Consider the following 12,997-nt stretch of genomic DNA (forward strand, 5'->3'; position numbering starts at 1 on the left):
ATCACAATCGAGACTTGTTCAGGCGGAAGGCAGTGCCTTCCACCCTGAGGGGCCACCCTGGAACCCTGTGGGTGGAGGACTGCCGTGCTCTGTGGGGGACTGTGTGTTCTGGGTCTCAGCCCGGGGAGACCATTGGGACGGTTGCGAAGGCTGACTGAGCAGCTGGCTGTGGAATAGAGCTCACAGCTTCTTGCTCGGCAGCGTATGGTGCTGGGGAGCTGAGAGGATGAACCCGATGGCTGGGAACACTTACTTAGGGAGAAGACAGCAACGCCTTTCGAAGTGAGACAGGAGGGAAGGGGGCAGGACACAACCACTAAAAGAATGACAGAGCAACTAGCACCAAGATGGCGGAAGATTCAACTCCCAGCAGAGCTTGAGCATCGTTACAGGCTCATTGTAACACACTAGCTGCTAAATGGCCTCCCACAGGCGCCATGACAGTTTCAAGGCTGACCATAAAAGGCCAAAAAGTGGGTGACGGCCCACCTCCCGGGAATCCCAGCCTCCTGCCCAAAGTAGTTGGAATAAGCCTCCCACTTGTTAGCATATGAAGTTACCTGGCCCATAAAAACTGACCACCCCCCCGTAGCCACTCTCCCTTCTGAGTAAGATGGCCCTCATTCTGCCTATGGAATGTGTGTCTCCTAGGACCCTTGGTCACTCTCTCTTGCTTTCTGAGATGGCCCACACTCCGTCTGTGGAGTATGTATCTCTCTGGATAAATCCACCTTCACTCTACAATGGCTTGCCCTTGAATTCTTTCCTGTGTGAAGCCGAGGACCCTCACTTGTCGGGGCATGTCCCAGGGACTCATCCAAGACCTGGGGCACGACCATCCTCTCATGTCCCATTTTCCTGTATCACAAGTACCAAATCTGATGTATGTGGTCTAATGGGCAATAGAACGTCCAGACTCCTAAGGTCCAAGGCCATGGATTTAGGACCTCCCACTGGAGAGCGGCGTTCGCTGTGCTTGGAGGCAGGTCCGCCCACCACTGCGGAAGGACAGGAGTTCAGCTGAGCGGCTGGAGGGCAGCGGAGGGAGAGAAGAAGGACAGGGCTTTTGCTGGTTAGTTTAACAGCCATGCAGTGGGAGGCCAAGGGACAAGGAAGAAGGGGAAAGAGTGCTGGGGAGTTCAGGAGAAGTGGGTGCAGGCAGCAGGCAGATATTCAGGCAGACAGGCAATCACATCAAAGAGGCAGGGCCCATAGTACCTGGGCCCTAGGCGTGGAGCTGGGGTGCGGGATCTGGGCTCCAGACTGAGGGAGGATAAGGGTCATATACAATCCTCAGCCTGAAAAGAAACGCATCTTAAGGACCAGGCACAGGGCCAGGCACTTTATCAACCATCAATTTGTTTAATTTTCCCCAAAATCCTAAGAACCAAATACCAATAATATCTCCATTGAAAAGATGAAGAATTAAAACTTAGCTTGTTTGGTAGATTTTTCCAGGGTCACACAGATAATAAATGTTGGCAAGAAAAGGGACCATAAGAAATTCATCTCATTCCATTGCTAAAGTTTTAAGTCTTAATAGGGAGAGAAGCTGTTGGAAGCAGAGTCAGGGTGAAGGTGGTTCTTTGGACCTGATCTCAGTGAAAAAAGGAGGAGGAGGGGAGGGTTTGGGGGAGGAGGGGGAGGGAGAGGAGAAGAAGCTCAGTCACTAGGGCTGGGGCACAAGTCCAGAGCAGAGCGAAGTGCAGAAGATACTGGCAGAGTCCCCAGGGATGTGTTTTAGAGCCACTCAGGTGCTCTACAGATGGACCCATCTCAAAACCAGGAGCAGAGGGGCCTGTGTGTGAGGACAATGCCCTAAGCTCTAGGGGTGGGGAATTCAGGCAGACAATTACACTAAAAGGTGACCAATCTCAAGTTCAGAAGGCCAGCACAGAGGAGCAGTAAGAAAGGGAGGAGTGAAAAAAGAGTTGAAGAATGGATCTTTCCCAGAAAATTGAGGCCAAGATTTAACAAAAAAAGTTCTTCACCCACACAGAACTTCCAGTGAAAGGAATAATAGTTGGTGTAATTGGAGATGTTTCATAGCTGAAGTATAATGTTCAATTCTGGACATTTTGCTTTTTAGGAGATGTCACCACAATGGTGAAGAATTGGAACAGGAGACATAGGGAAAGAAGAGAAGGAGAAGAAAATATTAAAGAAAGTAGACACTCATGTAGTCAGACCCTTACTGTAGTCCCTGTACTGTGAACTGGCTGTGCTGAGGTCATTCAAACATGGCCCTGCTCCCAGGAGGCCACACTGTCCAAGGCAGAGGCGGGACATCCACATTCACGTGGTAGAGAAAGGAACCCTCCTGGGTGAGGCTGCAGAAGCTGGAACTAGGACTTGTGTCTGGCATTTACAGGGAAGTAGATTTAATGTCTGTATCAAGAGGAATGCTTTTATTGTGTCTCTAACAATCTAGTGAAGGTGGGGACCATCTATTCAGAATTTGGATGACCAACTTGAAGAATATATACGGAAGAATTTCCTGAACTGGTTAGGAGGGTGCACTAGGTAACTCTGAAGGCCTCTTTTTATATAAAGATTTAAGGGCTCTATGTTATGTTGTTTTTCATTAACTTAGCAAATAACATTTACTCAAATTTTATGAAATGAACAGCGGCGAGAGACTGTCCAAGAGGATTAAAAAAAATAAAGTGTCAGAAAGACCTCATCATCTCATTAAAGTAAAAACAACTCAGGTCTGACTTTTTATTTTAATAATTATGAGCCATATTTTCATGCCAATAAGAAAGATCACCCTGACCCATGTTCTGGGACTCTGCGTGCCTTTGTTCATTACATCAGTGCTGTGTTTTAGTGGATCTGCTTTTATCTTCACTTTGTATTTCTGTGTATCTCCAACGTTAAAAACCAAACAAAAACAAACAAACATATGAAAACAAAACCTCAGGCTGGATCATGGAATTTCTTAGAGAAAGATCAGGGGAAACCCAGGAGTAATGGCTGACAGGGAGGTTTCCAAGGGCAGGACATGCTTCTAGATCAGTTTCTCTCGTGTTCCAGGCTGCCCCTGGATCCCACTGGGAGGAGTCTTGCAGGGGAAGCAAATGCAGGTTTTGCTGGTCTGGGTCTGAGAAATGCTTTACCAGGTTCATTTCACACGCTGTTATTCCACGTATATTATTCATGTAATGCAAACCAAGCAGTACCTTTGCCTAATTCATTTCGGTTTGCTGTTTGGAGAAAGACTGATTTCTGTTGGAATCTCTTCTCCACCACTTACCCACGTGAATTCAGACCAGTTATTTGGACCTCTTTGATCCTCATCCCTTTTAACAGGGTAATGATGAGCGTTAAGTCAGGTAGCAGTCTGAAACAGTAGGTGTCCCACACACGTCAGTAGTTGTCACCTGGACAAAACAGGCACTCTGCCTTGGCCGGCGTGGAGCAGCCACCGTGGCAAGGATGGAGGCAGACGTTTTGATTTGAAATGATCCACGTGTGAAATGCCTGATTTGTCTTTATTAAGCTACGTACACAGAAAAGAATGTCCCTGGCCCCGACTCCCTTCTTGACCCTCCTCACCGCTCACGCCAGCCCATCCCAACACATCTCCCCTGACCTCAGCTGCAGCGCCGATGAGATTGGGCTTATCAGAGAGGCGAGGCCCAGGGATGGAATGTGGATGTCTGCAAGCTGAAAGTTGCATATTGCTGGTCAGAAAACCACGTCAGAGGCAGGTCAAGGCTGGTGCCAACAGCCAGAACTACCTGTGACACTGCAGGTACGCTCCCTTCCTTGTTACAAAGCTGCAGTTGGTTTGTATTTTCTCAAACCTGAGAACAAGACATACGTTCCCTGGAGCCGAGCCATTTGAGATATTACTTTAAGCTTAGCTGTTAACCCACTATCACTGTCTGTAACAGAGCTTCCCTCCCCTCTAAAATGGAGCTAATGATAATTGTCTCCCTTGAGTTTCTGCTCACTGTGTGCCAGGTACCCGTATTGAATGAGATTAAGTGATATCTAAGAGAGAGCGATTATTAAAGGCTTTTGAAAAGGAGGCAGAGAGAAGCTAAGTCACTTGGGAAGGTCACACTGGTTATAACAGCCCATCTGAACTCCACCTTCAGGATCACGGGCGTTCAGGACCTCTGGGGATGTCACCTCTAGTTGCCTCTGAATTCTCAGGACGATTTCAAGGCTCTCGGGAAATTAAAGAAGGGGTGGGGAAGAAAAGCTTAAAGACTTTCATAAGTGAGACATATTTCTGGTTAAACCAATGGCCATGCCTCGATGCGGTCTTGGAATTTCCAGGTAGACGAGCTGCATTATCCCAACCTCCGTTCCTTCAGCAGAGAAATGGAACTCCGAAGCCACGGAGCAGTAACAGATGTTATTTACTCCATGGCAACGGCTCAGATTACAAATCAAAAGACAGCCATGAGTAGAAGAGAGGCATTAAAAGTTAAAAAGCCCAGTGCTTTTATACTTAGTTAGACTTTAATGCTTACTATTGATTGAAGTTACCTTTTAGCAGTTTTTTTTTCCCCTAATGAGTCTTTACAGCTTCTATGCCTACATTTTTAGTTGTAAAGGCGTAGTTAATTACAAATCAATGACAGCGTATTTTATCACAGACTTCAAAACCTCAATGCCACTTTGTTGTCACTTTGGAACAGTGGAAGGGTGACGAAGACACACAGAAAGATGGTCTTAGGAATGACTGTTTCCACAGGAAATCAAAGACTCATCCCTTCCCACAGCATCCCACGTCAGGCAGTAACGTTCGGCTGTCTCAGCCATCCTGCTTTCAGTCTCTCTCTCCCTCCGAACGTTACTTCCCTTAACTGATCTATAAATGGCACTTGCATTCTTCATCTGTTTGGTTCAGCACTCCCCAGAGATTAAAGGAAGGGAAGAAAGACTATTCCCAGCCACAGACCGCACAGCAGTCAGGCACGACTACGGAGCCAGAGGAAGCACCATCCAGGTGTCTCTGAGCAGGCACACGCGCAAAACGGACGCACAGGAGAGCAGCCAGCGCAGGCTGGGATGCTCTGTAGCCCGCTGAATGGGCTTACCTTGCTTGCAGAGAGGGGCGCTCCGCTCAGCCCCCCGGGGCCTTTTCATCGTAGGAGAGCACTGCAGCGAGAGCTCCTGGGGCTCTTTTCTCCCTGCTCCTCCGCGCTCTCTCTGAAGCTGTCAGCACCCCCCACCATGGAGATGAGAAACCTCACCGGAGAATCTCGTTTTTCTTTGCCTTTCCGGACACATTCACCACACACAAAGGCCACTGCGTTCTCCGCTTTGCTCTAGTGAATCAACACTTTCTTTAACTGGTTCCCATGCCTACACATAGTAGATCGTCTTGCCAATGGTGGCTTCCAGAAAACAAGAATCCAGAAGAAATTGCCTTCCTTCCTGCCCGTCTACGTCTTTGTCTTTTGAATTTATTCAACAAGGATCTCCCCAAATCACAAAATGGCCAAACGTTCCCTCTAAACTCACTGTCCCAGAGACTGGATTTTTTTTTTCCTCACTAACACCTCCAGGACTTGTATAACTTCTTCCAAATTAGTTCTTCCTAAGTGTAGGTGCTTTAATACTGTCACTGTAAAGGTTTGTTCTATGAAAAACCACACCCAACCCATCTGACTACGTAGTCCTGCACCTAAGGTGAACAACCTCTAGCCAAACATCATTTTATTTGGGTTCCAAGAAAGTGTGTGCCCCTGGAAAACCACTGACAACTTCAGAAATGTTTCCGAGGACAAAGTTTCAATATTTTTCTGAGAAGCTGGTTTTGTTTTCTGGCTTGTTTGTGTGTTTCTTCTAAGGTTATGAGATGAGAGAATAAGTTTCTCACTCAACATCCATTTTTCACCTATTGAAAATCTTACAATTTGGAATGAACTAGTCAAGAATGTGTGGACGTTTATAAGAAATTGAGTCAATGCTGGTACCAATGACCGAGATGATGGAACTAGAAGAGAAGGAATTTTGGAGTGGAGAACTCAGTGGTCGAGGTTTTACTGTGGTAACTGGGTATGTTCTCTGACAACCAAATGAAGATGCCAGGTAGACAATGTATATTATCCTGGAGTTGAGGAGAGAGGTCTACAATGGAGGTATAAGATTGGAAGTTATCAGTATGTATATGATATTTAAAATTATAGACATGGATGAGAACACACAAGAAGTGAAGGTAGTGAGAAAAAAGAAAGATTCCAATGACTAAGCTCTAGGGCAACCCAACTTGAAGTTGGGTAGATGAGGACGATCCAGCAAAGGAAAAAGAGAGTTGCTGAAGTAGATGGAAAACCATGAGATGTGGAATGAAGTGAAAAAAATACGGCAAGGAAAAGGGAGTGATACTCTGCGTCAGAGATTAATGATAGGTCAAGATGAGGACTGAGAACTGACCAATGGGTGTGGCCATGTGATGTCACTGGTGGCTCTGACGAAAGATACCACAATAGAATTTTGGAGACAAATGCCTGATTAGACTAGGAATAAGTGGGAACAGGCTGAGAGGAAGCGGAGACAATCTGTACCCCATTTGTAGGGCATTCTGCTGTCAAATGGAGTGAAAGAATGTGGTGATGGATGGGGAGAACATGAGGGTTGAGGGGCTTACATTTTAGAGAGAGTTTTTTGTTTTGTTTCAATATGAGAATTGTTACAATTTGTCACATAAGATGTTGCCACCTTAATTTTTAAATTAAGTAAATGTCCTACAATTACTCCTGTTGTCATTTCTATTAAAAATAAGTACTTCTTTTGAGAGACTTGAAGAAGGTGCCTTGTTTGGTCTTAGTTTCATTACAAAATCATGGGGGAGAGAAAGGAATACTATTATTGGATCAACAACTATGTCTCCTTTGTGCATGTTATATTACCAACCACCAATTTAACTAATGATGTGAAAAGTGAATAATCAACCTTTAAAAAATCTTTTTCTGTCCTATTTATACTATATTATGTAAAGCACTTTGCTTAATTTCATCTTAAATAAAACACTGAGATTAACATTCAAAAATCAGTTGCATTTCTTTACACTAACGATGAATCAACAGAAAAAGAAAGTAAAGAAACAATCCCCTTTAAAATAGCACCCAAAGTAATAAAATACCTAGGAATAAATCTAACCAAGGAGGTGAAAGACTTATACACAGAAAACTATAAACCATAGATGAAGGAAATTAAAGAAGACTTAAAAAAATGGAAAGATATCCCATGCTCCTGGATTGGAAGAATCAATATTCTTAAAATGGTCATACTGCCCAAGGCAATCTACAGAGTTAATGCAATCCCTATCCAATTACCCAGGACATATTTCACAGAACTAGAACAAATCATAATAAAATGTATATGGAACCACAGAAGACCTAGAATTGCCAAGACATTACTGAAGAAAAAGAAAGAGGCTGGAGGAATAACTCTCCCAGACTTCAGACAATACTATAGAACTACAATAATCACGACAGCATGGTATTGGTACAAAAACAGACATATGGACCAATGGAATAGAATAGAGAGCCCAGAAATGAACCCACAAATTTTTGGCCAACTCATCTTCGACAAAGGAGGAGAGAATATACAATGGAATAAAGACAGTCTCTTCAGCAAATGGTGTTGGGAAAACTGGACAGCAGCATATAAATCAGTGAAGCTAGAACACTCCCTTACACCATACACAAAAATAAATTCTAAATGGATCAAAGACTTAAACATAACACAAGATACAATAAACCTCCTAGAAAGAAAATATAGGCAATTTATACATGTAAAAAATGTTCTCCTAGGGCAGTCTACTCAAGCAATAGAAATAAAAGCAAGACTAAACAAATGGGACCTAATGAAACTTACAAGCTTCTGCACAGCAAAGGAAACCAGAAGTAAAACAAAAAGACAACCTACAGAATGGGAGAAAATTTTTGCAGCTCATGTAACTTAATAAGAAAAAAAAAACCCAATCCAAAAATGGGCAGAAGACCTAATCAAGCAATTCTCCAAGGAAGACATACAAATGATCAATAGGCACATGAAAAAATGCTCAATATCACTAATTATTCGAGAAATGCAAATCAAAACTACAATGAGGTATCACCTCACACCAGTCAGAGTGGCCATCATTCAAAAGTCCACAAATGACAAATGCTGGAGAGGCTCTGGAGAAAAGGGAACCCTCCTACACTGCTGGTGGGAATGCAGTCTGGTGCAGCCACTGTGGAAAACAGTGTGGAGATTCCTCAAAAGAATAGGAGTAGACTTACCATATGACCCAGGAATCCCACTCCTGGGCATATATCCAGAAGGAACCCTACTTCAGGATGACACCTGCACCCCAATGTTCATAGCAGCACTATTTACAATAGCCAAGACATGGAAACAGCCTAAATGTCCATCGACAGATGACTGGATAAAGAAAAAGTGGTATATTTATATAATGGAATACTATTCAGCCATAAAAATGACAACATAACGCCATTTGCAGCAACATGGATGTCCCTGGAGAATGTCATTCTAAGTGAAGTAAGCCAGAAAGAGAAAGAAAAATACCATATGAGATTGCTCATATGCAGAATCTAAAAAAAAAAAAAAAAAAAAGAACATAAATACAAAATAAAAACAGACTCATAGACATAGAATACAAACTTCTAGTTGCCAAGGGAGGTTGGTGGGAAGGGACAGACTGGGAGTTCAAAATTTGTAGATACTGACAGGCACATGCAGAACAGATATACAAAATTATACTGTAGAGCACAGGGAAATATATACAAGATCTTGTGGTAGCTCACAGTGAAAAAAAATGTAACAGTGAATATATGTATGTTCATGTATAACTGAAAAATTGTGCTGTACATTGGAATTTGACACAACATTCTAAAATGACTGTAACTCAATAAAAAAATGTTAAAGAAAACACTGTTTATACATTTGTGTTAAATAATATAAATAAACTATAGATGATATAAGACCCATATTAACAGCTTTTCAGTAAACATTAACTAAAATGATTCTAATATTAATCTACAAATTAATCATAGCTTAATCCTAAACCACTTGTTCACCTATGACGTTTTTTGGTATACAGTTTATGCTTAATACTTATTTCTTGAAAAAAATGAATGAGTGAGTGAGTGAATAACGGATCCTAAAGGCATCTGCTATTATAACCATTTCCCTTTAAGAATTATATTTGGTTTAAGACAAGGTTATAAGTTGGAGTTCTTTATAAACCATTCATACTTCTGAGAAGAGAAAATTTTAAAAATGAGACATACGATTTGAGTCTACTTAATATGACAGCCTGATATATTAATGAGAGACAGATAAATTTGTCTATGCACATAGTTTTTCTATAGCTTTTATAGTACTATTGAGGAGGTGTATAAATTGTCAACAGAATCATTTTAAACGCACAGAATGCTAGATCTAGGATTCTCAACCTTAATGTTTTGGGCCCGGTAATTCTTTTTTGTGGGAGGATGTTCTGTGCTTATAGAGTGTTTAGCAACATCCTCAAACGCTTCCCGCTGCATGCCAGTATGACCCCAACTCCCAGTGTGATGGCCAATAATGTGTCCACACATTGTCAAATGTCCCCTGGGGGACAAAACCACCCCTGGTTGAGAACTACTCTCCTAGACTCAAAGAACCAAGTAGATAACTTTTCCTGTTGGTTAGTGGGATCTATAATCTAATATGGATTCACAAAACATGTAAATATGATTTCTTTCAAAAACAAAATAAAGGCGGACTCTTTAAGGAGAAAGTACATATGTAAAACGTGGGTAAGAGGCTACAGTGTTTGTAATTTGATGTTAACATGACTCTTTGCTTGTGAGAACATACACTCATAGGAAGAATGGAAAATGGGTAGGGAGGAAGCACTCTTCCATGGAGGGGTAACTGTCAGCTTTGGTTTTTCAGAGGATCATGTTAAGACTAGTTTAATTTCTTGTCTTTAAAGTGAGAGGCAACATAGTGGTTAAGAATGGAGATGGCAGAGGTCAAAAACATGAAAAGAAAGCAGGAATCTTATGAGGAAATTGAATGACAAAGGTAGCTTCTGCACAGAGGGTTTCTGCTAACATGTGAAGACCTTGAGTTTCCTCTTCAACAGTTGTGGGGGGTGCTCAGGGATGGGGGATAAGGCTAGGGCATGCCCAAGGGGGAAGTTTATGTTCGGAGACCCTGCTGCACAGGGATGGAATCCAACAGGCTACTATCTGAGGGTAAGGCTGAGCAAGAAATAAAGCTGATGTGCTACAGAGGACATCAAGGAGATGTGCCTGTTTCAACCTTGACACCAGGTAGAAGGAATCAAAAAATCTCCCCCTGAGAATTTCTAATGACAAGCTGGCTCTCACAGAGCTGTGTGATTAAAAATTTAGGTGACCTATGTGGTTAAAAAAAAAAAAAAAGAACTGAGATGGATAATACTCCACTAATTAGAATCCCAGCTCTAGCTACTTTATTTAGGCACATGGTGCCTCAGTCCCCTCCTCTGTAAAAGAAAGGTTATAGAAATACCTATTTCTTATAACTCTCGGCAGAAGGAAATAAATTAACATCTGTAAAGCACTTATAAAAGCACCAGGTGATAATATCTGTCAGCTCAATGTTACATAACATTCTGATGGGAGAGTACAATTGGAGGAAATTACATGGCTGAAGGAACAGGCAGAGAAGCACTAGGTAAACTTAAAAATGTGCAAATGAAAGGCATTGATCTTGGAGAAACACTATACAACTATTCTTAGGATAATCCATAAGATAATCATGTTGACTAATTCAGTAGAGTAATCTGAAATAGAGAGGAAAACAGTTTGACTTTCATGTGGTACAATGTAGGCAATGGACAGAATTGTTTACTTGCATATCGTTTTCCATACCTAAGGGGAAATTCTAAGTGGTTTCTTGTAGCCTCTGTCCCTGCTGTAACCACGCCTTCGGACAGACCCAAACAGACCTCCCAGGAGCCACTTTTGCTGGCCTGGGTGCTTCCTGTCACTCTAACTGCCGGGCGACAGCAGGACCCGGAGGAAGTATCTGCAGTCCTCACGGCTGAACGGCACACTCCGCTCCCGCTGCTTAGGAAAGTCTCCCATCACCTGTCTTCCTAAGTTATTTGAAACTTACTAGCTTATTTTCCTCTCTTGGGCCAAACTGTGCTACCATGTAAATAATCCTAATAGATTTCGAAATCTGGACTCAGAAATAAATCCGCGGTAAATTGGCTAGCACAGACTTCCTCTCCAATTAGAAATAATTATTTAATTTCAAAGCTGAACAAGGAGGCATAATAAAAATTTCTCTTTGGATCATTTTTTTCCCCTGAATTTGGATGAATTATTTATCCGGCTGGTTGTCGTACCATCTACCAAACAATACACATTACTAAGCAAGGACCCAGTGAGAACTGTTGCCATGGCCGAGTCAGGTGCTCGCAGGGGAGGAGGACTGAACTCAGAACAGGAGTCCCAGAAGGGCACTACCACAACAAGAACTCACTGTCTGACCCCGCCTAGACATCCCCTCAAACTCCGTCCTCAGTCTCTGCTCGAACATTTTCATTGGCAAGGAACCCAGTGCCCCTTCGCGTGTTTGGGTCGTGTTTTATGATGACTCACGATATCACTGAGAAGTCCTTCCTTAAACTCAGACAGAACTGTGTCTCCCGTAGCTCTCACAAGCCTCTCTGATCCTCCTGCTGTCCTGATACAAAAAGTCGTGTCCCACTTCTAACAGCCAGTTCTTCAGACAGAAAAAGAGAAGAATCTCATAGTCGCTCCTTACTTTCCAAGTCCCTCTTCCCTTCTTCCACTGAACACCCTCCGGAGCCTCCTAGGTTCCTGATATGCAGAGAGGTTATTTACCTTGTCACTTCTGAGAGAGAAAAGGGTTGGGACAAATGCTACAAAAAACGAGCCAGCAAGACAGCAGGTGTCAAGCAGGACAGCTGGGACACTTAACTAATTTACAAGCAGTTGTGTGCTAGCAAATTCTAATAATGGGCTCTCTGAGGGAAAAAAAAAAAGGACTGATTGTAGCGTTTGCCCATTTCTGTGGTATAAACTCCAAGCATGGCCGATTTCAAGTCACTGACATGATGTATCAATGTTTCAGGATGGGGAGTTGGGGAAAGGTGTGCTCAGCTGGGTCCTGGGCACTGACACCAGTCTGCTCCAGTATGACACCATGTCCTAAGCCATGTGTTAGGATTTGCTCAATGTCCTGATTATTCTTCTCTGAATATCTTTTAAAATGTGATGTATCTTAACTCATAATTATTGAGGTGTTGTTTGACCAGCCCAGAATCTGTCCAGATTCCACTTCAAAGATCCAATTCCATTAAAATTCAACTCCACATTTACTGTGAATGGGGGTAGGGGAGGTGACGCAAAGTCACAGAGAAAGGCTCTAGCTTCTAATATTCAGGTCAGAAAACAAATTGGTCTTTAGCGTCTGTACTGGAAATAAAATTGAGCAAATCTGATCGATAAGGGTATATGCTCATTAAATTACATATATCACTAAGCAATTGTTAAATACCACTAAGTCTTAATTAAAGTTGTCATTTTTTTTAAATGGATTAAAAAAGAAACTGGATTTAAAATTGCAGGCTTGTTAAGAAGGATAGTGTAAAAAATGATTTAAAGTTTTAACTGTTTCCATATAATTCAGTGAGCATTTACGAAGTTTTTATCATGCGTTAAGGAAATTCTATAAATACTCAACTTAAAACTCTACTAAGGAATAAACTTATTTTCGTGTTTAGCCTTCTTCACTCTTGGATAGGCTCCTACTTTCTTTAAAAGCCACGGGCATGTTTGTGATTGTTCTTCGGTGGATCCATCCTGCAGTAGATACTTGTGAGTCATTTTTCCCCAAGGATGTCATTTACACCCTTACTCTGTCCACACTGACTGCAACTGGTTGAGACAAACTATGTTAGCAGGAAAAACTATAGTATTTATTTGGCTTGGTCGTGGAATCTAGGACAGGGAGAGGT

The 12,997-nt window shown here is 42.4% G+C and overlaps 1 protein-coding gene across 11 annotated transcripts in view; it reads right to left on the bottom strand.

Annotated features, from left to right (window-relative positions):
• KCNJ16 (potassium inwardly rectifying channel subfamily J member 16) overlaps positions 1 to 12,997 on the bottom strand; it is a 137,076-nt gene that overhangs the window by 18,977 nt on the left and 105,102 nt on the right. Inside the window, exon 1 of one of the 11 annotated variants that reach the window (XM_010975953.3) lies at positions 5,058 to 5,204. The exons of the other annotated variants lie outside the window; for them this stretch is intronic. The gene's annotated coding sequence lies outside the window, so the exon portion shown is untranslated. Of the gene's footprint in view, positions 1 to 5,057; positions 5,205 to 12,997 lie in introns of those variants that run through there. 11 annotated transcript variants of the gene reach the window in all.

Source organism: Camelus dromedarius, chromosome 16, assembly GCF_036321535.1.
Source record: "Camelus dromedarius isolate mCamDro1 chromosome 16, mCamDro1.pat, whole genome shotgun sequence".
Classification (NCBI taxonomy): domain Eukaryota; kingdom Metazoa; phylum Chordata; class Mammalia; order Artiodactyla; family Camelidae; genus Camelus; species Camelus dromedarius.